The following is a 26,075-nucleotide window of genomic DNA, read 5'->3' on the forward strand; positions in this document are numbered from 1 at the left end:
ATTTTTGAGACAGAGAGAGACAGAGCATGAACGGGGGAGGGTCAGAGACAGAGAGGACATAGAATCTGAAGCAGGCTCCAGGCTCTGAGCTGTCAGCACAGAGCCCGACGTGGGGCTCGAACTCACAGACCGTGAGATCATGACCTGAGCCGAAGTCGGAAGCTCAACCGACTGAGCCACCCAGGCTCCCCTATTCAGGCTGTTTCAATTGTCTGTGAAGACCCTGCTGAGGCACAGCAAGAATGGCACTGCCCAGCTGGGTCTGGTTGGGCGAGGAGAGCCGACCACCCAGCTTCAGGAAGCAGCTCCGTGTTTCTCAGTGGGTAGTCCAGTAGGCAAAGACCTACTGGAAAAAGCTTTTTTGTTGTTGTTTATTTTCATTTGGGGGGGGGGGGAGGGGCAGAGAGAGGGAGACAGAGGATCTGAAGCCAGGTCCGCACTGACAGCAGAGAGCCCAACATGGGGCTCGAACTCACATACCATGAGATTATGATCTGAGCTGAAGTCGGACACTTGACCGACTGAGCCACCCAGGCACCCCTGGAAAAACTTTTTAAAAAACTTTATTTCTTTGTGAAAATTTCCCAGAAAGAAAGTCAGTCATTAACACTAATAGAAGGAAAATGTGAAGCATTCTGAAAAAATAATGGTTTTTAGGAATTGCAAATTAGGGTAAAGAGAGGCATTTTGATCTTGATGGCAGCTTAGCTTTATTAATCCTCAATAAATGCAGATATTTGAAAAGAGACTTGAGAAACAATTTCAGGAAATGTTTTCAGGCAGCTTAAAAGTTTTTCACAGAGCAAGATACAAAACTTAAGTGAAAGTAGGGAGAACGGTTAACTCGTGGTAAGAGAATACAAACAGGAAACAGCAGCCTCTTAACATAAATGTAATTGAGAAAGGCCTGGAAAATCTGGATAAGTATGTATCATCTAATTTGGAGATATGCAAGATCTGGTGCTTCTTGTAAAGGTCAAAAGGGTCTGCTATCCTTTCTGCAAATGTGGCCAATGGGTGCACACACATCAATCTCCCCTTCATTTCGCCATCCCTCATCCCAAACTTGCTACAAACAGATTTTGGAGGTTAAAAAATTCTGAACTCGTTGGAATGAGATTGTTTTGGGGGGGTAGGAAGGTTGGTAAAAGCCACCAGCATGCCAAGCACAGAGGCCCCTTTCCAACAGGAAAGGCTTCTGATTCACCTTCCAAGGGTTCATCCTCTCTCTACATAGATATTATCTAGCACTGTAAACACACCTTCTCCTCCCTTTCTACGTGATTTATTATTCTACTCTTGTCTGTCATATCCAGGTTTATCGTGTTTATGTCTTTTCTTTTAACTACCAAAGTCCTTTTGGATATAAGTTTGGTGTACATGAAAAATAACAGTACCTACCAAGTATTATAGCTATTAATTATATTAACAGTTAAGGTACGTTATAGTTATTATACTGTATATAATACTACGTTATATATAATACTATACTATTTATGATAGATATAATAGTTATACTATAGTAATAGTTATAGTATTAATGTCACAGTATACATTGCCTTATATCTTTACAATGCTAGGAGATAGAATTTACAAAAACAAGGCACAGCAAACGTGGGCAACTTGCTCAAATTCTCATAGCTAGTAAGTGGTAGATTCAGGGTTCAAACTCAGGTGGCAAGGAATCTATGTCAGGGCTTGTTCTATTAGTAAGCTGCCTCTAATGGTGAATACCTCATTAATATCATGCTCTTACCTATCATTAATTCAAGAGGATCAGCAGTTTTATAAAAGCTGCTTACCAAGCTGAGCTAAAGGAGGGTTAATTACACAACACACACGCGCGCACACACACACACACACACACACACACACACACACCCTTTATTCAGCTAGACTCCTTGGTTCTCTCAACCAAACATGTCCATGGTTACTCCATGCCAGACACTGGCACTAGCATACAAGCTAAGCATGGTCCCTGTCCTCTTGGAGCCTCCTGCTAATTAGGTACCTCATAATACACCCTATACTTTTCCTTCATAGCACTCATCACCCTTTAATTATTTGTTCAATGTCTTTCATCACAATGTCCTGTGACCTCCAAGGGGGCAAGATGGCTGTCCTATTCACTACTATATCTAGTGTCTTGTGTAGCACCTGGCATCTAAGAGAAACTTAATAAGTATTTGTTGAATGAATGGATGTGAACAAGCATTGGGAGCAGACTCTCTCAAAGGTTAGAGAAGGTGTTGTACCAGTCAGTAGTTAGGTGATATATTATCTGTCTCTGTGTCATGGTCTTCTGTTAACCTCTGCCTAACAGAAACCAGCAGCCTCTGAGTTCATGTCTCCTTCCCATTGCACACACCTTCTGCTGTCTGCCTTGCCCCTTAAGTCTACCCAGGCCCGCCTAGCCTGGGAGCTATACCAGTGGGTGGAAGCCTGCCCTGCCCAAAGGGCTAATTAACCCTAAAAATCACATCAGTGTCATAGCTTTGGCCCATCCAATCAGGTGTCCCTTTGATCATAGTCTCTAGCCCTAGGGTTGAGAGTCACAACACCTGGAACAAAGGACAATGCCCCATTCCACCCCTCACTGTATGAGGTTACCTGGGGACTGTGGCTTTCCTGGTGTGCCCTGTAGGCCAAAGTCACATGCCTGTCAGTAAGCATGGTCTCTTAGAGATGCACATTTCTGGCATCAGGCAGGCATAGGTGAGGTCGGTCCTCAGGCAAGGACCTGGAACTCAGAATGAGAGCCTTGGGCAGACATGGATATGAACTTGCAGCTGTCTATCCTTCTCCCTCAGACTCAGGGAGTCTTTCTGAGATGGAGGCAGCAAGCCAGGAGCAAAGGAGGAGCAATCCCTGTAATTGCCTGTGGGCTGAAGATAAATCAGCTGTCTTGTGAATCAGATTATCTAGTTACCTGCTACTCAGTTCTTTACTATCCTCTTCTTAACTCTAGACCTTTAGGGAAGTATTATTTAATTGTTCTGAGTCCATGCGGGGCCAATGGCTTCAACAGTGGTTGCTTGCAAGCATAAAGGGACAGGGAAACTTCTGGGGACAAGGCAGGGCTGGGAAGTCCCTTCCCCTCCCCAAGGAGATGCTCCCTCCAACTGCATCCCCCAGATGTTCCTCTTTTATTACAAAAGGTGGCTGTTTCTTTGCAGCACGTAGACCAGTTGAGGAAAGTCCCTGACTCCAGTCCTCAAATGGAGGTGACTCCAAAGCACCCAGAGTTGGCTCTGGAGATTGTTCTCCTGATGCTTAGAGTTATTTTGCTCTTCACAGACTCCTGTAGCCCTGGGTAATCTGGGAGGCTTGTCACCACCTGGCAGGTAAAAGGATCCCAGCTGCAGTCTCGGAATGTGGTCTATAAACTGCTCTCAGGGGCACCTGGATGTCTGGGTCGATTAAGTGTCCATTCTTGATTTTGATTTCGGCTCAGGTCATGAGTTCAAGCCCCACATAGGACTCCACGCTGAGACTATAGAGCCTGCTTAGAATTCTCTCTCTCTCTCCCTCTCTCTCTGCCCCTCTCCTGCTTGTGCACACACACACTCTCTCTCAAAATAGTAAACTTTAAAATAAAATAAAATAAAATAAAATAAAATAAAATAAGGGAGACTGGGTGGCTCAGTTAGTTAAGCATCTGATTCTTGGATTCGTAAGTTCGAGTTCCACGCTGGGAGTGCAGGGCCTGCTTAGGATTCTCTGTCTCCCTCACTCTCTGTCCCTCCCCCACTCACGCTTGTGTGTCCTTCTCTCTCAAAATAAATAAATAAACTTAAAAAATAAAGCAAAATAACAAAAAGCAAACTGCCTCCCACCCCAAGACCTCAAGGCTCAGAGTCATCTTTCCTTCCACAAATGAGATTTCCCCTCTTCTGTGCTGTGCAGAGCCCCCACCGCCCACCCACCCCCATCGACCCAGGGCACTTTTCTAGTTCCCACAAGAATCGGATCTCTTTCATTGCTCTGAAAAAAAAGAACTTAATGACAGATAACAACCCCTCCTCCCAAAATCCCCATGATTAAAAACGCTGGCATTTTATTTACGTGTGAATAACCAATATTTTACAGTCTCTTTTCTCTCTCCCATGTGCACACACTTCCTCATTTTCCAATGGTTATGTCTATCCTTCCTCAGCCTGCACCTGAAGGTTTGTGACCACTGGGGGCATTCTCAGCTCTCACTCAAGGCCTCAAAGTTAAGGCTCTGTTAGGGCATCTGTGACCTCAGAGGAGAGTTCAGTTACAGTGGTGTGCTGATAAACCAGCATGTGGGGTTAGAGGAGTAGGACCCTGATTACCAATTTCCATGATGTAAAAGCTCCGTCTCATCATGATCTCTTTCCAACTAAAAACCCATTTAACAACCAGCTTGTTAACAGATTGTTCTCACCATTTGGACTGAGCTGGTTGAAGCACACCAATGGTTCAAGGGGATTCCCCAGAGCATTCTTAGGTCCCCGAACTGTCTCAACAAAATAAGCAATAGATTCAGTGGAAGTGAAGGGAGGGAGGGGCCCTTATGTACCATTTTTGCCTTCTGGCTTTCTTGGCTCAGAGTACCAGAAAATGTATGGACTTTAGGGAGTCAAAGCTCTGGGTTCAAATCCTGGTATGACTTTGGGCAAGTTTCGGTTTCCAACTCTACAAAAGACGATTGATAAAAACCTACCTATGGGATTACTTAAGAATGAAATGAGGGGTGCCTGGGTGGTTCAGTCAGTTAAGAGTCCAGCTTTTGATTTTGGCTCAGATCATGATCCCAGGGTCATGAGATTGAGTCTGGCATGGAGCCCACATTCAGCATGGAGCCTGCCTGAGATTCTTTCTCTCTTCCTCCGCCCCTCCCCCCACTCGCACACTCTTGTTCTTTCTCTTTGTCTTTCTCCAAAATAAAATAATAATAATAATAGTTTTAAAAAAGAATGAAATGAAATGCCTAAACAAAATGCCTAGTATATAGCAAGCTCTCCATAAACATTATTTCTTTTGCCCCCAGCCTTATGTTAATTTTTTGTAGTTCACATAATTATTTTCCAAAGGGCCCAACAGGGGGAGCCCAAACTCATCATTGTCAGGGTGGGGGCTGGTAATTCAGCCCAACTCTCTCACCAGTCTTGGCTTTAACTGGGGAAGCTTTAAGGAGCAAAGGTTTCTCTCTTCCAGGCTCTCCCTTGTCCTCATCCCTAAAGAGGTGAGTCCATCAGAATGTTTTAGAACTGAGGTTTATGCCATCTGGCTTCTTTCTCTGAGATGGCATGCTATACCCTGAATCAGAAACCATGGTCTATGAAGGGAGCACCAAGTTGGGACTAGAGCAAGGGCAGGGGGCTTCACCCAAACTGTACTTCACTCAGTGCAGAGCACATAAAGCTTCCTGCACAGTCAAAATGTCTCCCACACCAAACCAGGTCCCATAATAAACTATTATACCTAACACTCATGGGGATTTATGGTAAAATTCTGCAGCAGAAGGCTGTGGTCAGACATCTAGAAGAGTTTTCCAACTACAAAACTTCCACAGAAGAAGTAGAGTCTTTGTCTCTGTGGCTGGAGAGGGTGGAAAGAGGAGGGGAGTCAGAGGTGGAAGGGACGTGAGGCTCACTAGATTTGAGAAGTGTGGCTGCCTGTTCATAAACAATGGAATTATTGGAAAGGTACAGAGAGGGACATCAAATGAAACTTTGAGGAAATCTGGTTTCCTGTGATAAAGAGCTTTTGGTAACCTAAGACAGTTTTGGAAACCTAGAGGCACAACAACTCGTAATTAGAAATGACTGGAAAACCTTGGGTTTGAACCACATATGGCCATTTTCCAGCTGACTGACCCATGTAAGTTATGTAACCTCTCTGAGTCTCAGTCACTCATATACTCATTCACTCTGCCTGTATTTATTGAGCATCTTGTATATGTCAGGCATGGGGCTAAATGAATCCTGAGGAGACAAAGGTGAGCAAAATCAGGCACTGTCCCTTTTTTCACTCTACAATGTATTCATCTGTAAAAAGGCATACTGATGCTGCGACAACTGGATATCCACATGCAAAAGGATAAAATCGGATCCTCACCTCATGCCATATAGGAAAATTACTTCAAAATGGATCAAAGACCTAAATGTAAGAGCCAAAATTATTAAACTCTTAGAAGAAAACATAGGCATAAATCTTTGTGACCATGAATTAGGTAATAGTTTTTTGGATATGACACCGAGTACACAAGTAACAAAAGAAAAAAATAGCTAAATTACACTTTATAAAAACTTAGACTTGTGTGCTTCAAAGGACACCATCAAGAAAATGAAAAGATGACACACAGAATGGTATAAAATACTTGTAAATCATATATCTGTTAAAGGGCTTGTATTTAGAATACATAAAGAACTCCATGTGGGGCTCTGTGCTGATAGCTCAGAGTCTGGAGCCTGCTTCAGATTCTGTTCCTCCCTCTTTCTCTGTCCCTCCCCCACTCGTTTTCTCTCTCTCTGTCTCTCCCTCTCTCTCTCTCAAAAATAAATAAAAACATTTTTAAAAATTATTATAAAAAAAAAAGGGAGGGGTACCTGGGTGGCTCACTCCGTTGAGCATCCAACTTTGGCTCAGGTCCTAATCTCACCATTCATAAGCTCAAGCCCCACTTCAGGCTCTGTGCTGGCAGCTTGGAGTCTGAAGCCTGCTACGGATTCTGTGTCTCCCTCTTTCTCAGCCTCTCCCCTGCTTGTACTCTGTCTCTCTCTCTCTCTCTTGCTCTCAAAAATAAATAAAAACATTTTTAAAAATTTTAGAATACATAAAGAACTCTTACAATTCAGTAATGAAAAATAACCAAATTTAAAAATGGGCAAACAGGGACGCCTGGGTGGTTCAGTGGGTTGAGCAACTGACTTGGGCTTAGGTCATGATCTTGTGGTTTGTGAGTTTGAGCCCCGCTTTGGGCTCTGTGCTGACAGCTTGGAGCCTGGAGCCTGCTTCGGACTCTGTGTCTCCCTAGCTCTCTGTCCCGCCCCCACTCACGCTCTGTGTCTCTTTCCTTCAAAAATAAATAAATGCTAAAAAAAAATTTTTTTTAATGGGCAAAGGATCTGAATAAACATTTCTCCAAAGAAATACAAATGATCAATAAGCACATAAAAAGGTGCTCAACATCATTAGCCATCAGGTAAATGCAAATATAAACTACAATGAGACACCACTTCATACCCACTAAAATGGCTAGACTCAAAAAGACAGATTGGAGAAACTGGAACCCTCAAACACTGCTAGTGAGAATGTCAAATGGTGCAGTCAATTTAGAAAATAATCTGGCAGTTCCTCAAAAGGCTAAAGAGAAGTGCCATATGATGTAGAAATTCCACTTGTAGGTATATATCAATGGGAAATAAAAATATATATCCACACACATTCTCTGTTTTTTAATTTTCTTTATTTACTTTGAGAGAGAGAAAGAGTGGGGAAGGGGCCGAGAGAGGGGGAGAGAGAGAATCCCAAGCATGCTCCGCACCACCAGTGCAGAACCTGATGCAAGGGCTCAAACTCACGAACCATGAGCCAAAGTCGGACGCTTAACGACTGAGCCATCCAAGGGCCCCTATCCACACATATTCTTGTACATGAATGTTCATGCCAGTATTTTTCGTGATAACCAAAATACAGAAACCACACAAACGTTCATCAATAGATGAATGGTTATATAAAGTGTGTATATATCCCCACTGTGGAATAATATTTGGCAATAAAAAGAAACAAAGCACAAGCCAAAACAATTATTAGAAAGGAGAACAAAACTAGAGGTGATGCAATCCCATATTTCAAGATAGACTATAAAGCTGTAGTAGTCAAATAGTATGGTACTGGTACAAAAATAGACTCAGGTCAATGGAACAGAATAGAGAGCCCAGAAATAAACCATAAATGAATAAGTATGGTCAATTAATCTACAATAAAAGAGGCAAGAATATACAATGGGGAAAAGACAGTCTTTTCAATAGATAATGCTGGGAAAACTGGACAGCTGCATGCAGAAGAATGAAACTGGACCACTTTCTTTTTTTTTAAGTTTAGTCTTATTTATTTTGAGAAAGATACAGATAGTAAGTTGGGGGGGGGGGGGCGGTGCAGAGAGAGAAGGAGACAGAATCCCAAGCGGGCTCCGCACTGTGAGGACAGAGCCCAATGCGGGGCTCGAACTCATGAACCATGAGATCATGACCTAAGCTGAGACCAAGAGTTGGACGCTCAACTGACTGAGCCACCCAGGAACCCTGAAACTGGACCACTTTCCTACCCCATACACAAAAATAAATTCAAAATGGATTAAAGACCTAAATGTGAAACATGAAACCATAAAACTCCTAAAAGAAAATATAGGCAGTAATTTCTTTGACATCAGCATTAGCAACTTTTCTCTAGATATGTCTCCTCAGGCAAGGGAAACAAAAGCAAAAATAAACTATTGAGACTACACCAGAAAACAAAGCTTTTGTACAGCAAAGGAAACCATTAGCAAAACTAAAAGGCAACCTACTAAATGGGAGAAGGTATTTTCAAATGATATATCCAATAGGAGCTAATATTCATAATATATAAAGAACTTATACAACTCAATACCAAAAACAGACAATTCAATGTAAAAATAGGCAGAGGAATTGAATAGACACTTTCCCAAGACATACAGATGACAAATAGACACATGAAATGATGCTCACTATCACTAATCATCAGGGAAATGCAAATCAAAACCACAATGAAGTATCACCTCACACGTGTCAGAATGGCTAGAATCAAAAAGACAAGAAATAAGTGCTTGTGAGGATGTGGAGAAAAAGAAACCCTTGTGCACTGTTCATGGGAATATAAATTGGTGCCGCCACTGTGGAAAAAAATATGGAGGTTCCTCAAAAAATTAAAAATAAAAATATTATATGATTCAGTCATTCCACTACTGACTACCCAAAGAAAACAAAACACTAATTCAAAAAGATACATGCACACCTGTGTTTATTGCAGCATTGTTTACAATAGCCAATATATGGAAGTAACCCAAGTGTCCATTGGTAGGTGAATGGGTAAAGAAGAAGTGCTATACGTATACAGTGGAATATTAACCATAAAAAGGATGAGATCTTGCCATTTGTAACAATGTAAATAGAGAGAAAATATATTATGCTAAGTAAAATAAGTCAGATAAAGACAAATACCATATAATTTCACTTATATATAGAATCTAAAAACCAGATGAATAAACAAAACAAACAAACAAACAAAAAGCAGAAACAGACCCATAAATACAGAGAACAAACTGATGGTTGGTAGAATGGAGGGAGGTTGGGAGCATGTGAAAAATGGATAAAGGAGGGTGGGAGATACAGATTTCCAGTAAGGAATGAATAAGTCACAAGGATAAAAGGTACAGCATGGGGAATATTGTCAGTTAAATTATAACAGCATTCCATGGTGACAAATGGTAACTACACTTGTAGTGAGCATAGCATAACATGTAGACTTGTTGAATCATTATGCTGTACACCTGAAACTAATGTAACATTGTGTGTCAACTACACTTCAATAATAAATAAATAAATAAATAAATAAAACCAAAACTGTAAGGAGAACAAACCACAAAAAATATATCAGAAGGAGAGGAGGAGGGAAGGAAGGAAGAAAGGAAGGAAGGAAGGAAGGAAGGAAGGAAGGAAGGAAGGAAGGAAGGAAGGGAAGGAGGAAGGAAAAGAGAGAGAGAAGAGAGAAAAAGAACTGATACATGCTATAATGTGAATGAACCTTGAAAATGCTGCACTAAATGAAAGAAGCCAGACACAAAGGCCACATATTGTATGATTTAATTTACATGAAATGTCCCGAATGGACGAGTCTATTGATATAAAAAGTAGATTAGTGGTTGCCCAGGGCTGAAGTCAGGGGAGATCTGAGGGGAAATCGGGACAATTAATGGGTATGAGGCTTCTTTTGGGAGTGATGAAAATGTTCTAAAATTCACTGTGGTGCTGATTGCATAACTCTGAGAACACTAAAAACCATTCAGTGCACACTTTAAAAGGGTGAAGTGTGTAGTATATGAATTCTATCTCAATACAGTTGTTATTAAAAGTAAAGGCAAAACTCAAATAGATATGTGTATATCCACATTCATAGCAGCATTATTCACAATTGCCAAAAGGTGGATATAACCCAAGTGTCCATTGATGGAAGAATGGATAAACAAAATGTGGTGTATACATACAATGGAATACTATTCAGCCTTAAAAAGGAAGAAAATTCTGACACATATTACAACATGGATGAACCACAAAGACATTATGCTAAGTAAAATGAGTCAGTCACAAAAGGACAAATACATGGCTCCACCTATATGGGGGATCTACTATAGTTAAATTCATAGAGACAGAAAGTAGAATAGTGGGGGCACCTGGGTGGCTTACTTGGTTAAGCATCTGACTCTTGATTTCAGCTCAGATCATGATCTTGCAGTTCATGAGTTCAAGCCCTGCATGGGGCTCAGTGCTGACAGTGCAGAACCTGCTTGGGATTCTCTCCCTCTCTCTCTGCCCCTCCCCTGCTTATGTTCTCTCTCTCTCTCTCTCTCTCTCTCTCTCTCTCTCTCTCTCTCAAAATAAATAAATAAACTTTAAAAAGTATTTTTAGGGGTGCCTGGGTGGCTCAGTCGGTTGGGCAGCCAACTACAGCTCAGGTCATGATCTCGCGGTCTGTGGGTTCGAGCCCCACGTCGGGCTTTGTGCTGACAACTCAGAGCCTGGAGCTTGCTTCAGATTCTGTGTCTCCCTCTCTCTCTACCCCTCCCCCACTCATGCTCTATCTCTCTCTCTCTGTCAAAAATAAAAATAAATAAAATAAATAAAAAAGTATTTTTAGGGGCGCCTGGGTGGCTCAGTTGGTTAAGCTTCCGACTTCAGCTCAGATCATGATCTCATGGTTTGTGGGTTCAAGCCCCACATCAGGCTCTGTGCTGACAGTTCAGAACCTGAACCCTGTTTCGGATTCTGTGTCTCCCCCTCTCTCTGTCCCTCCCATGCTCATGCTCTGTCTCTCTCTTTGTCTCAATAATAAGTAAACATTCAAAAAAAAACTTTTTTAATAATAAAAAGTATTTTTTAAAAAGTAGAATAGTAGTTGTCAGGGGCTATGGGAAGGGATGGGAAGATTCTGTGTAATGAGCACAGAGTTTCAGATGCAGAAGATGAAAAAGCTCTGAAGATGGATGGTGGTGATGGTTGCACAACACTGTGCATGTACTTAATGCTATGAGCTATATCCTTAAAAATGGTTAAAATGGTAAATTTTTCCCATGTCTATTATTTTTATTAGGGCAAGTGTGTGTATGTTCTGTAACTTATTTCCTTGCAAGCCTGAATGGTGAGGTGTCCTTGTCTCTCTCTACGTCAACTCTTCTTGGGGCCTGGTCACAATGTGCCACAATGGGAGCAACTCACCTGCTTTTCAGGCAAGGGGCAAAGCTTCTGTCTTAGGACCACAGGGCAGGTGTCCTCCTGCAGCTGCTTAGCCTCTCGCTCCCAGCTTTCCCTCCCCAGTTTCTTCCACTGACCTCTCTTGGCAAAGAAATCACGATACATTGCTTTCTCAGAAGGATGCAAGGTCATCTGTGCACCACGAGGAACCTTGTAACACTCCTACCTCTCAGAGCGGATGCCCTGGGAGGGTCTCCCGGGAGGGAGACACATGGTGGTGGAGGCTGACTGTGCCAGATTCTGCCTCCGCCTCCCTAGGTAGCTGGCAGCCTTTCCCAAATCCTTTTCATTCTTATATTCTTCAAACTGGGTTCTCCTCAAACAAGCAAAGAACCAGTATTTGTCCCTGTGACTTGCAGTGGCACAGAACCCGCTCAGAAGGCTGCAACACCGTCTGCCAGTGAGTCGGGTGGGCCTGAAGGCCATGAAGGCCACTCACCATCAGCAGCCACCAGGACTCCCTAATGTGGTCAATTTTATGTACAATTTAGTACAATTTTAGTACAATTTAAAAACAATAATAATAATAAAGGCATAATAGTAGTTCTTACCTCATAGGGTTTTTGTGAGGATTAACTGACATCAACATTGGCTGAAGGAATGGCTAAACCATTTATGAACCAGGCTTGGAGAGTAGGGTTCAGGATGATAGTGGCACACTTTCATTTTCTACTCTAATTCATGTATCTATTGTTCAGATGTTTTAAATAACTTTTATGCTTTCATAATTACAAAAAAAAGAGAAAAGAAATGAGAGCTGTTTATATTCCTGCATTACTGATTTGTTCAAGACTCATATCCACTGAAAAGTGCATGAGGATTGGGATCAACATTCTATTCTTAGCCTATGTTTGACCTTCTGTGTTTGTATCTCTATGTGTAATTTTTTCCAGATTTCCTTAGCTTCGCTTGCCTTTCTTCCCCTCCACCCTGAATTTACTTAAGTCTCTTAGTCACGGTCTCTCTCTCTTTTTTTAAATGTTTATTTATTTTTGAGAGAGAAAGAGAGAGCACGCAAGCAGAGGAGGACCAGGGAGAAAAGAAGAGAGAGAATCCCAAGCAGGCTCTGTGCTATTAGCACTGAACCCAGTGCAGGGCTTGATCCCAAGAACCGTGAAATCATCATCTGAGGCAAAATCAAGAGTCAGACGCTTAACTGACTGAGCCACCCAGGCGCCCCTCTTAGTCACAGTCTTAACCCTCTCATTATGATCACTGAATCCTGCCCTCATGCTGGAAGGAAAACCCCAGACCCCAGGCAGAGAGGCTCCATGCTTATCCCTAAACAGTGTCTTCTCAATTCCTCTTCCCCATTTTTACCTCCTCCCCTGTAGTGAAACCTTCCCTGAGATCTGATGTTCAGTCTTTCACTGCAAATTCCGAGGTCTACTGCTCCAGGAAGCCAGAGACAGCTTAGCCCTGGCCGGAAGTCTGTTTCCTGGGCAGGAGAACACTGGCAGGAATCCAGACAGCTGACGTCACCTGGTCTGGATGGCGGAAGCTATTGCCCAACTATAGGAAATCGATGCCAACAACACATTTCTCTGTGACTCCTTCCCTCAGTTCAGAAAAGCATTTTTCCTGGACAAAAGGCAATAGGAGTGGAAAGTGCTCTGACCTGTGAACTATGCAACGTGCTGAGCATGAGGCTGGCCTCAGCCTTGACTGACAAATGAACATGAGACCTGACACTGGACTCCAGCTTGGAAGACGCACGTCTGAGTCTAACTTTGACCTTTGACAAATCATTCGATTTCCTTGGTCAGTTTTCTTAGCTATGAATAATACTACCTACCTCACAGAAGTTATTGTTGCAAGCTGGAGTTAGGTCATCTATGTGGAAGATAGATGTGGAAAATAAACTTGAAGCAGGATGCCAAAGCCAAATTATGCCTCTGTGAGGGCCTTCCTGACAGCAGCCAACCCTGAGGAGGCCCGAGGGAGAATGGTTAGAGGCAGATCGGAGCTGGGCAGCCTGCCCTGGAATGCTGGTGTGCTGCTTACTAGCTTTAGGGCAGGGATGCACAACTTAACCTCTCTGTGCCTAGTTTACTGGTGGTCAAAATGGGGATGATAAGACTATACCCTCACCACAGGGTTGTCAGGAGAGTGAAGTAGTTACTCCACATAGGGTCCATAAGACACATAGAACACTGCCCCGCTCGTGGCAGCATTCACTAAGCCTTGACTGGGGTGATTATTCCAGAGGCCATCTTGTGCACCTCTGGGCCATAGGCTGGGCATTCAGCCTAATCCCAAAAGATCTCACAAAAAGAGATTCTGCCCCCAATCCACTGTCCACACAGCGGGCAAAGCAATTTAGCTTCTCTGCTTAGCCATGCAAATCTTCCCTAACCAACCCAGTGAAAGGTATCAAGCCCCTGAGATAGGCCCTAGTCCCTCTCCAGGCTCATCTCCTGATGCCCAATGCCTTTCATCAAGGTTCCAGCAACCCCAAACTACCTGCAGGTTCTCACCTCCACCACCTGGCCCCTGTTACCCCTCTGCCACCCTGCCTTCACTAACTCCTAGTTATCCTGCAAGACTCTTAGTCTCATGTCTTCCAGAAAGTCCTTCCTCACTCTTCTGCACAGGGCTTGGTTCCCCTTCTCCTCCCGTAACTCCTTGCAGGCACTTCCATCATGTCACAGGCCAAATTTTATTCTAACTCTTCATGTGACTGCTTCACAACAGATTAGGGGATTCTTGAAAGCAGCTGTTAGCACTGGGTCATACTTACCTCCCTAAACTTAGCACAAGCACAGTGCCAGGCATACAGTAGGTGCTCAGTAAACATTAGGTGCCAAGACTGATGAATGGAAGACCAGGAACTAATCAAGATTGTTCAGCTACCATAACAGTTGACATTACTTGCCTAGGGCTGGGGTGACATCCCAAACAGATACAGTTTCCATTTGCCTCAGCAGTTGTTTTTCTTAGAATCATCTCTGTCTGTGTCTCAGGCATCCTCTGTACCTCTCTTCTCCCTGTTTTTATACTTTGTCTCACTTTTTTCACTTTGTTTCTCTTCCTTGCTTTGTGTCATATTTCTGTACCCTTTGTTGCTTTGCATCCCTTCCTCTTCTTTCTTTTGTGGTTGAATGGATGTCTGTTCTCTTATAGATCATCAAGGGTTCTTGGCTGGTAAGAACATCCCTAGGTTCATGACCCTTCAGAAAGAAAGAAAAAGATTTTGAAAGGAAGAAAATTAAGCCTTATTATGTACCCAGAAGTTGCACATTTTTTTCATATAATTATGGTAATATCTATAATACAGTATGTCACCCAAAGAAGCTAGGTTATGCTTCTATAACAAGCATCCCTAAAATCTCGATGTCTTTATGCAACAAAAAGTTATTTATTGCTCCTGGGTTGGCTGAGGCTCTACTCTGAGTCATCATGGTCCTAACTCTAGGACCTAGGTTGACAGGGTAGCCACTATCTGAAACATTGCCAGTTGCCATAAGTAGGAGGAGAGAATGTAGAAAAGCACACGTTGGCTTTTAAAAGTTCTACACAGAAGAGGGGTGCCTCTTGGAAGAGTGTGTGACTCTTGATCTTACGGTTGTGAGTTTGAGCCCCACATTGGGTGTAGAGATTGATGAAATAAATAAATAAATAAACTTTTATAAATAAATAAATAAATAAATAAATAAATAAATAAATAAATAAATATTTGGAGATGGGGAAAGTAGGGAGTGCCTGACTGGCTCAGTTGGTAGAGCTTGTGACTCTTGATCTTGGAGGTGTAAACTCTAGCCCTACATTGGATGTAGAGATTACTTAAAAATTAAATCTTTAAAATTATTCCACATAGAAGAGACATATTGTAATTAGTCAATTTAAGTTACACAGCCATGCCTGGGTTAATTGGTAAGAGTTAAATGGGGTGGCAAAGTACAGTTTTCCTAGGAACCTGGAAGAAGAAAGAGATTCACATATTTGTGAACAAGCCTGATAAGCACAGTGGATATACTGTTCCCACTTTACAGATGAGGTGGCTGAGGCTCAAGAAGTTTATGTAGTTTGTTCAAGGACATGCAGGAAATGTCAGAGAGGGAGGCTGAACCCATGTCTTTTGATTCCTGAGATTCTTCTCTTTCCATGTCATTGGATTTTTAGGGTGCCTAGACCTCTTCTGGCATTTTCTACCAAGTTTTTGGACCCTGTTGTGAAGCATGGCTTAAGGCATGCCAGAAGCAAGATGCTAAGAAACCCAGCCTTGCTAACCAACCTCTGCATCACATCTGGTGAGGGCATCGGCATCTGTCTCCAAAGTGGGGTTTTTGGAGACTTTCATTTTCCAAGACAAAACCAAGTAGGTCACAAAACATGGAGCACAATTCTTTGAAACCTTCTAGATAAAATTAATATATGGTGACAGAAGTCAGAATAGCAGTTATTTCAAAGGAGGGTATGAGAGGGAATGCTGTATATTGACTAGATAGGGGCTTAAGGGAACCTTCTGGGGTAATGGGGGTGATGCTATCTTGGGGGAGATTGTGGTTAAATTAGTGAATACAAATATAAAAATGAATCAAGCTGTACACTTACTATTTGTACATGTTTCTAAATAGCAGTTACATCTCAATAAAATAAGTGATAAAAATATTTTTTACCAAATTAAAAAAAATATGTTGTGCCAAAGATTCTACTAAGAGAATGAAAAGACAAGATATCAAGTGAAAGAAAGTATTTCCAAATCACATATCCTACAAAGAACATGTATCCAGGGGTGCCTGGGTAGCTCAGTTGCTACCCAGTGTCTCAGTGTCTGACTTCAGCTCAGGTCACGATCTCACAGTTTGTGAGTTCGAGCCCCGCATCGGGCTCTGTGCTGATAGCTCAGAGCCTGGAGCCTGTTTCAGATTCTGTGTCTCCCTCTCTCTCTCCCCTCCCCTGCTCATACTCTCTCTCTCTCCCTCTCTCTCTCCCTCTCTCTCTCTCTCTCTCAAGTAAACATTAAAAAAAAAAAAGAACGTGTATCCAGAATACATAAGGAATTCTCAAAACTCAACAGCAAGAAAACAGACAACCGAATTTAAAGATAGGCAAAAGACGTGAATAGACACTTACACTAAGAGGGTAGCAAGAAGGCAAATAAACTCAACATTTGGCCATCAATTTTGCAGATTGAAACCATGATGCATTACCACTACAAATCTATTAGAATAGCTAAAGTAAAAGATATTGACAGCATCATCAAATGTTGACAAGAATGCAGAGCAACTCTATTTTGTTACTAGTGGAGCACAAAGTCTGCTTTCGAACACAGTTCAGCAATTTCTTATAAAGTCAATCACACTTACCATATAACTCAGCAATCCTGTAGGTATTTACCTGAGACAAATAAAGATATGTTCATACAAAAACCTGTACACTAAATGCTCACAGCAGCTTTATTGGTAATTACCCAAAACTATGTTAAAATGGGTAAATGCATAACTTGACATATCCATACCATGGAATACTATCTAGAAGCAAAAAGAAACAAATTATTGATACATGCAACAACTCGGATGCCTCTCAAAGGCATTATGCTAGATGAACAAATCTGATCTCAAAAGGTTTCATGCTGAGGCTCCTGGCTGGCTCAGTTGGTGGGGCATGTGATTCTTGATCTCGGGGTGGTGGGTTTCAGCCCCATGATGTGTGTAGAGATTACTTAAAAATAAAATCTTAAGGGGTGCCTGGGTGGCTCAGTTGGTTAAGTGACCTGATTTCGGCTCAGGTCATGTACTCACGGTTAGTGGTTAGGTTCATGGGTTTAAGCCTTGTGTCGGGTCCCATGCTGACAGTGCAGAACATGCTTGGGATTCTTTCTGGATTCTTTCCCTTTTTCTCTCCCTCTTCTTCTATCCACCCCCCAAATAAATAAACATTTTTAATAAATAAATAAATCTTTTAAAAAAGGTCCCATGGCTATATTATTCCATTTGTGACATTTTTGAAAAGACAAAACAACAGTAATGGAGAATAGCTCAAACCAGCAAGAGGTTTGCAGGGGATGGGAGGAAGGATGTGACTACAAAGGATAGCATAAGGGAGTTTGGGGCAGCAGAACTATTCTATGTCTTGATTGTGGTGGTGATTACATGAATTTTTACACATATTAAGATTCATAGAGGGGCGCCTGGGTGGCTCAGTCGGTTGAGCATCTGACTTCGGCTCAGGTCATGATCTCACGGTTTGTGGGTTAGAGCCCCACATCAGGCTCTGTGCTGACAGCTCAGAACCTAGAGCCTGCTTTGGATTCTGTGTCTCCCTTTCTCTCTGCTCCTCCCCTGTTCACGCTCTGTCTCTCTTTCTCTCTCCTTCAAAAATAATAAACATTCAAAAAAATTTTTAAGATTCATAGAAATGTACACTAAAAAAAGTAAATTTTACTCTATGTGAATTTTAAAATAACTTTTCAATTAAAAAAATCTTTTAAATTAAAAAGAAAACTTCTAGGGGTGCCTGGTTGGCTCAGTCAGTGTGGCATGTGACTCTTGATCTCAGGGTCATGAGTTCAAGCCCTATGTAAATAAGTAAATAAAAAGAAACCTTCTAGCCCCTCAAACAACATAGAAGAGGCCCTGTGGAGAGGCACTAAAGAACTAAGTGCCCTGGAAAGGTACACAACCTTCCTCTACCCATACCTGACCTTGGGATTTTCCTGGGCCCTCTATGCTTCACACTCTCTCTCCTGGTTCTCCAGCTAGGCCAGTGTGGCCCAGTGTGACCCACACATCACCTCCTCTAGACTCTAAATCCGGGGACCAAGGACTCAGTCTGCTTTGTTCACCTTTTTTTTTTTTAAGTAGGCTCCACACCCAGTGTGGGGCTTGAACGCATGAACCTGAGATCAAGAGTCGCTTGATCTACAGACTGAGCCAGCCAGACCCCGCTGCTTTGTTACTTCTATGTCCTTGTGTCTGGAACTCAGGTACAATGTGAATGCTCATTGACAGAATGAAGGAATGTTCTAGCACTAGCCCTGACTCATCTTGCTACACTGCACAGCCTTCTCTATATTTAGCCTCCTCTCCAGCTGCACTGGACACACCACAGCTGGAAGGCATCACTGGTCCCCCTCTAATAGCCTAGCCCTGGGTCATAAGCTCTTCCTGAAAAGCAGATTTTCCATCTGTCCTAGAGTTTGAAATCTGAAGATATTAGCAATCTGATGAGTTTATTGTTGCTGTCATGTTAATTTTTGAAGTACATTTTTATTATAAAAATAACATCTGTTCAATGTTTTTTTTAAAAAACCTAGTCAAAAAACAACAACAACAAATAGGCAGACTTAGTCTTACTTCCCAGAAGCCATAATTGTTACTAGTTCCTTCTCTATCTAGAAAGAGTTATGTGCATGTAAGCATGTATGTCCATATACGTGTAACATGTATGAATGATCTGATCCACAGCTCTTGGGGCACAGGTAATGTCTTATTTCTTTATGGACTCACTCATATCAAGTCTGACCTCAGCCCTGACCATCACTGACTAGAATTCTAGAGTCTAACACTATTCAGACCATCCCCCTTGGGTCACACAGGGAAGCTTTAGGCTCACGCTGTCCTGAGGAAAGAGGAGAGTCTGCTGCTCTGACCATGGTGGTCAGCACTGCCTTGTATTCCTTGTTTCTTGCCTAGGCCTGTGGGGTGCATTAGAATCAAGCCGCTCAGGTGCACCTGGGTGGCTTAGTCAGTTAAGCATCTGATTCTTGGTTACCACTCAGGTCATGATCTCACAGTTTCATGAGTTTGAGCCCTGCATCAGGCTCTGTGCTGACAGTGCGGAGCCTACTTGGGATTCTCTGTCTCCCTCTCTCTCTGCTCCTCCCCCACTTGTGCTGTCTCTGTCTCTCTCAGAATAAATAAATAAACTAAAAAAAAAGAAGTCAAGCCACTCAGCTGACCTGGGCATGTCCTAATCACCCATTCATGACACCAGCAAAGCCAGGAGTGGGGGAAAAAAAACCAACTTTGGAAATAATTTTATATTTGAGAAGGAGGAGAAAGAGGAGAAATAGAAGCAGATGGAGAGAGAGGAGAGCATGAAAGCAGTCACACTACTGGGGAAAATCACAAATCTATAGTATACCCTTAAAGCTGTTTTTTGGTTTCATATACCTCTTTTATCGGGGCGGGGGCGGGGGGCACTGTAACATTTTTAGTGCTTCCCTACAGTCTTGATCTGGCCTTGCCTGGTGGCTGGGGACATTTGTCAAGGCTCTGAAAATGCCCTATCCAAAGTATCCTGGCCCAGTTCTCATGGACCCTAGCAACCAGTACCATCCAAGGGGCTGCTTTGGAAGAGGCCTAGACCTCCACATTCCCTGGAGAAGTTGCATCCCCTGTCTTTTCTCTGAGTTCCCAGAGTTCCAAGAATCAACCAAGGGGTATACTGTCTATCCTCCCATCTCAGACCAGACATCCAATACCTTCTAAAACTAAAGCCTACTTAGAGGTGGATTTCCTTTAGACTCTCACTCAGCCTGATTCTTTCCTTTCCTTCTAAAATACACAAAAGACCTTACACCTAAAAGAGCTAGAAAAAGAACAAACAAAACCCAAACCAGCAAAAGGAAGGAAATAATAAAGACTAGAGCAGAAATATATGATAGAGATACTTAAAAAAGAAAACAACAATGGAACAGATCAATGCAACCAGGAACTGGTTCTTTGAAAAGGTCAACAAAATTGATAAATCTCTAGTCATACTCATCCAAAAAAACAAAAGAAAGAGAGAAACAGAGAGATAGAGAGAGAGGACACAAATAAACAAAACCACTAATGAAATAGGAGAAATAACAACCAACACTACCAAAATACAAACAATTGTAACAAGAGTATTATGAAAACCTATATGCCAACAAAGTTGACAATGTAGAAGAAATGGATAAATTCCTAGAAGCAAATAATCTACCAAAACTAAAGCAGGAAGAAATAGAAAATTTGAACAGACCAATTACCAGCAATGAAATTGAATCAATAATCAAAACACTCCCCCAAAACAGGGGCACCTGGGTGGCTCAGTCAGTTGAGTGTCAGACTTTGGCTCAGGTCATGATATTGTGGTTCTTGAGTTTAAGTCCTGCGTCCAACTCTGTGCTGACAGCTCAGAGCCTGGAGCCTACTTCGGATTCTGCGTCTCCCTCTCTCTCTCTCTCTGCCCCTCCTCTGCTCACATTGTGTGTGTGTGTCTCTCTCTCAAAAATAAACTTAAAAAAAGACACCCCCCCCAAAGAAAAAACAAAAGTCCAAGACCAGATGGCTTCACAGGTGAATTCCACCAAACATTTAAAGAAGAGTTATGGGGCGCCTGGGTGGCGCAGTCGGTTAAGCGTCCGACTTCAGCCAGGTCACGATCTCGCGGTCCGGGAGTTCGAGCCCCGCATCAGGCTCTGGGCTGATGGCTCAGACCTGGAGCCTGTTTCCGATTCTGTGTCTCCCTCTCTCTCTGCCCCTCCCCCGTTCATGCTCTGTCTCTCTCTGTCCCAAAAATAAATAAACGTTGAAAAAAAAAAATAAAGAAGAGTTAATACCTATTCTTCTCAAGCTATTCTAAAAAATATAAGAGGAAAGAAAACTTCCGAATTCATTCTGAGACCAGTATCACCCTGATACCAAAACCAGATAAAGACACCACAAAAAAAGAGAACTACAGACCAAATCTCTCATGAGTATAGATGCAAAAATCCTCAACAAAATATTAGCAAACTTAATCCAGCAATACATTTTTTTTTATTTTTTTTTCAACGTTTATTTTATTTTTGCGACAGAGAGAGACAGAGCATGAACGGGGGAGGGGCAGAGAGAGAGGGAGACACAGAATCGGAAACAGGCTCCAGGCTCTGAGCCATCAGCCCAGAGCCTGACGCGGGGCTCGAACTCACGGACCGCGAGATCGTGACCTGGCTGAAGTCGGACGCTTAACCGACTGCGCCACCCAGGCGCCCCATAATCCAGCAATACATTTTTAAAACCACACACCACCATCAAGTTGGATTTAGTGCCAGAACACAAAGATGGTTCAATATTTGCAAAACATGATACATCATATCAATAAGAAAAAGTACAAAAAGCATATGACAACTTCTGTAGTTGCAGAAAAAGCATTTGACAAAGTACCACAACCATTCATGATAAAAAAAAAAAAAAAACCCCTCTGGAAAGTAAGTCTAGACAAAACCTATCTCAACGTAATAAAAGCCATACATGAAAAACCTACAACTAAAATCATACTCAATGGTGAAAAACTGAGAACTTCTCCCCAAAGATCAAAATATGTTCAATCGCACCACTGATAGTTAACATAGTACTGGAAGTCCTAGTCTCAGCAATTAGACAGTATAAAGAAATAAAAGGCATCCAAATAGTAAAGAAGTAAAACTATCTGCAGATGATATGATACTATATATAGAAAATCCTAGACTCCACCCAAAAAACTACTAGAACTGATAAATGAATTCAGTAAAGTCACAGGATACAAAATCAATGTACAGAAATCTGTTGCATTCCTATACAATAATAGTGAAACAGCAAAAAGTGAAATTAAGAAAACAATCCCTGGGCGCCAGGGTGGCTCAGTCAGTTAAGTGTCTGACTTCCACTCAGGTCATGATCTCACGGTTCGTGGGTTTGAGCCCCATGTCCGACTCTGTGCTGACAGCTGGGAGCCTGGAGCCTCTTTCAGATTCTGTATCTCTCTTTGCCCTTCCCTTGTTCGTGCTCTGTCTCTCTCTCAAGAATAAATAAACATTAAAAAAAATTTAAAGAAAACAATCCCATTTATAATTGCACCAAAAACAATAAAATATTTAGGAATAAAGTTGACCAAATAGGTGAAAGACCTGTACTCTGAAAATTATAAAAACACTGATGAAAGAAATTCAAGACAACACAAAGAAATGGAAAGATATTCCATGTTCATGGGTTGAAACAATAAATATTGTTAAGATTTCTATACTACCTACAGATTTAATGTAATCTTTATTAAAACACCAATAGAATTTTTCACAGAACTAGAAGAAACAATCCTAAAATTTGTATGGAACCACAAAAGATTTTGAAGAGTCAAAGAAATCTTGAAAAAGCAAAACAAAACTGGAGGTATCACAATTCCAGATTTCAAGTTATATTACAAAGCAGTAGTAATTAAAACCATATGGTACTGACAAAAAAATAAATACATAGGGGCACATGGGTGGCTCAGTTGGTTAAGAATCTGACTCTTGATTTTGGCTCAGGTCACAATCTCCCGGTTCATGGGTTTGAGCCCTTCGTCGAACTCTGTGCTGGCAGTGCAGAGCTTGCTTGGGATTCTCTCTGCCTTTCTCTGCCCCTCCCCCATTCACACTTGCCCCCCCCCCCAAAAAAAACAAACCAACCTAAAAAAAAAAAAAAAAGATTCTCTCTCTCTCCCTCTGCCCCTCTACCTCCCTGTGCTCTTTCTCTCTAAAACAAACAAACAAATCAATGGAATAGAATAGAAAACCCAGAAATAAATCCACAATTATATGGTCAATTAATCTTTAACAAAGGAGGCATGAACATACAATGAGGAAAAGTCTCTTCAACAATGGTGTTGGGAAAACTGGACAGCAAAATTCAAGAGAATGAAACTGGACCACTTTCATACACCATACACAAAATAAATTCAAAATGGATTAAAGACCTAAATGTGAGAAAAGGAACAATCAAAATCCTGGAAGAGAACACAAGCAGTAATTACTCTGACATCAGCCATAGCAACATTTTTCTAGATATGTCTTCTGAAGCAAAAGAAATAAAAGCAAAAATAAACTATTGAGACTACATTAAAGAAGAAAGTTTCTGCACAGACAAGGGAACAACCAACAAAACTAAAAGGAAACATACTGAATGGGTAGAAGATATTTGCAAATGACATATCCAATAAAGGGTTGGTATCCAAAATCCGTAAAGAACTACTCAACCCCAAACCATGAAAAGATGCTCAACATCATTAATTATCAGAGAAATGCAAATCCAAACTACAATGAGATAACACTTCACACCTGTCAGAGTGGCTAAAATAAAAAAACACAAGAAACAACAAGTGTTGGGGAGGATGTGGAGACAAAAGGACCCTCTTGCACTGTTGGTGGGAATGCAAACTGATGCAGCCACTGTGGAAAATAGTATGGAGTTTACTCAGCAAGTTAAAAATAGAACTACCCTAGGATCCAGTAATTACACTACTGGGTATTTATCCAAAAAATACAAAAACACAAATTCAAAGGGATACATTCACCGCTATGTTTACTGCAGCATTATTTACAATAGTCAAACTATGGAAGCAGCCCAGATGTCCATCAATAGATCAATGGATAAAGAAGAAATAGAATATATATATATGTATATATATATATATATATATATATACATATATATATATATACACACACACACAATGGAATATTGTCCAGCCATAAAAGAGAATGAAATCTCACTATTTGCAATGACATGGATAGAGTTAGAGAGTATAACACTAAGCAAAATAAGTCAGTCTGTAAAAGACAAGTACCATATGATCTCACTCATATGTGAAACATAAGAAACAAAACAAACAAGCAAAAGAAAAAAAAGAGAAAGAGAGAGGGACAAACCAAGAAACAGACTCTTAATTATAGAGAACAAACTGATTGTTACCAAAGGGGAGGTAGGTGGGAGGATGGGTGAAACAAGTGATGGGGATTAAAAAGTACACTTATCATAATGAAAAAAAAATGCAAATAAAATAAAATAATAAAAATTTGAATAAATAAATAAACAAACACACACACAAAAAAAGTCAACCTCCTCTAGGGGTCAGGAAACCTACAACTTCAAGGAAACAAAGTCCTGGCTATGCAGAGGAGGAAGAGAACACCTGCATTCCTTTCTAATTCTTAATAGATTCTTACAATAAATTCATAATAAATTGTCCTGTTACACACATACTCTTGAATTTGATCATTTCTTAGAATATGATCCCTTTTGGGAAAGTTACTGTGGGAGATCAGTTAAAAATCATTTATGAAATGTTTTTTGGATGAAGAAGCCCATAATGGGCATAGTGAGGAAGAATTAAAGAAAGGAACAGACAGGATCCTTCTGACAAATTTCAGTTCAATTTAGACAACAAGATACATATACTATCTGAGGAACTATTTGAAAACAACTCAAGCCAGTGGATATTTACAGAGCTTCCACTAATAAAAGCTAACAGTTTCTAATAGCCTACTAGGAGCAGGTGCTGCACTAACCTGGGGAACTGCAACCGAGTAGACAGAGGTGCATGCTGCCTAGGTTGCTCAGAAGAACAGACACGAAACATACAGGGATGAGGTAGTGACTCTTAGGAAAGGGGGAACATAGGCTGCCACAGGAATGGAGAGACAAAGGACTAAACACAGGATGGGGTTTCAGGGAAGGCCTCCCTTGGAAACCGATATTTAAACTGAGACTTGAAAGTAACAAACCAAGATACAAAGACGTGGGAGCTGGCAGAAGAGCGAAGCTGAGTTTACTGCTTACTAGGCAAGGGAGGGCCATGTCCCTCAAGAAATAATTCAGTGGTTTGCCCAAGCAGAAATAGAAAGGGTGAGATATAGGTCCAAAAGGAGGAAACCAGTAAAGAGGGACTGAGTTTCCATCTCCGGCTTACAATGGGGGCTGTACATTCTATTTTGTAATTGGGTGTCTTCAGGTCTCGGTTCTCAAAAAAATAAGCACTCTTGAAGAGATCCAAGACAGGTCCTATGATATCTTGGGGGACTCAGAGCCAAAGTGGGCAAACCATATCCATTTGCTCCAAGGATAGATGGATATTTCCTTACAAAGACTAAATAGGAATAGGAGAGGCAGAGAAAGAGGTAAGATGATGGAGGGATCAGCGCTGCAGAAAACTGAACAAGTTAAAGGAACCAAGAGAGATTGAAGGTATAGAAGCATGAAAGCAGAGAGGGTAGTGGGTAAATTAGGCCAGATTAAGAAAGACTTCATAGGGGCGCCTGGGTGGCGCAGTCTTCAGCCAGGTCACGATCTCACGGTCCGTGAGTTCGAGCCCCTGTTCGGGCTCTGGGCTGATGGCTCGGAGCCTGGAGCCTGCTTCCGATTCTGTGTCTCCCTCTCTCTCTGCCCCTCCCCCGTTCATGCTCTGTCTCTCTCTGTCCCAAAAATAAATAAAAACGTTGAAAAAAAAATTTTTTTTTAAAAAAGAAAGACTTCGTAGACTGTGTGCTATGGATGGGTTTGTGTGCCCCCAAGATTCATCTGTTGAAGCCCCAAACTCCAATGTGACTGTATTTGGAGATAGGGTCCTTTGTAGGTAATTAAGGTTAAATGAGGTCCTAAGACTGGGGCCCTAATTTGATAGGATTTGTGTCCTTAAAAAAGGAGGAGACACAAGAGAGCTCTTCTCCTTTTGTAGTTCCTAAGAGTGATGATTGGATATTCACACCGTTATGTGACATGTGCCTCCCTGTTACGACCTCGGCACATTACTTGTCTGACATGGAAAGAAGAAGAAGAAGAAGAAGAAGAAGAAGAAGAAGAAGAAGAAGAA

At 41.6% G+C, this 26,075-nt stretch overlaps 2 long non-coding RNA genes and 1 pseudogene across 2 annotated transcripts in view; 2 read left to right on the forward strand and 1 right to left on the reverse strand.

The window, feature by feature from the left end:
• Positions 1–13,522: 13,522 nt before the first annotated feature.
• The window catches only part of LOC121023093 (uncharacterized), a 15,822-nt gene continuing 3,269 nt past the window's right edge, over positions 13,523–26,075 (reverse strand). Inside the window, exons 3-4 of the long non-coding RNA XR_005787245.1 lie at positions 16,829–16,859; positions 13,523–14,689 (exon numbers count right to left, since the gene is read on the reverse strand). This is a non-coding gene — a long non-coding RNA (uncharacterized LOC121023093). The remainder of the gene's footprint in view (positions 14,690–16,828; positions 16,860–26,075) is intronic.
• The window catches only part of LOC121023092 (uncharacterized), a 20,943-nt gene continuing 10,511 nt past the window's right edge, over positions 15,644–26,075 (forward strand). Inside the window, exon 1 of the long non-coding RNA XR_005787244.1 lies at positions 15,644–15,837. This is a non-coding gene — a long non-coding RNA (uncharacterized LOC121023092). The remainder of the gene's footprint in view (positions 15,838–26,075) is intronic.
• On the forward strand, positions 25,929–26,024 carry LOC121023131 (uncharacterized; annotated as a pseudogene).

This window comes from Herpailurus yagouaroundi, unplaced genomic scaffold (assembly GCF_014898765.1).
Source record: "Herpailurus yagouaroundi ecotype Mexico unplaced genomic scaffold, PumYag 511, whole genome shotgun sequence".
NCBI classification, from domain to species: domain Eukaryota; kingdom Metazoa; phylum Chordata; class Mammalia; order Carnivora; family Felidae; genus Herpailurus; species Herpailurus yagouaroundi.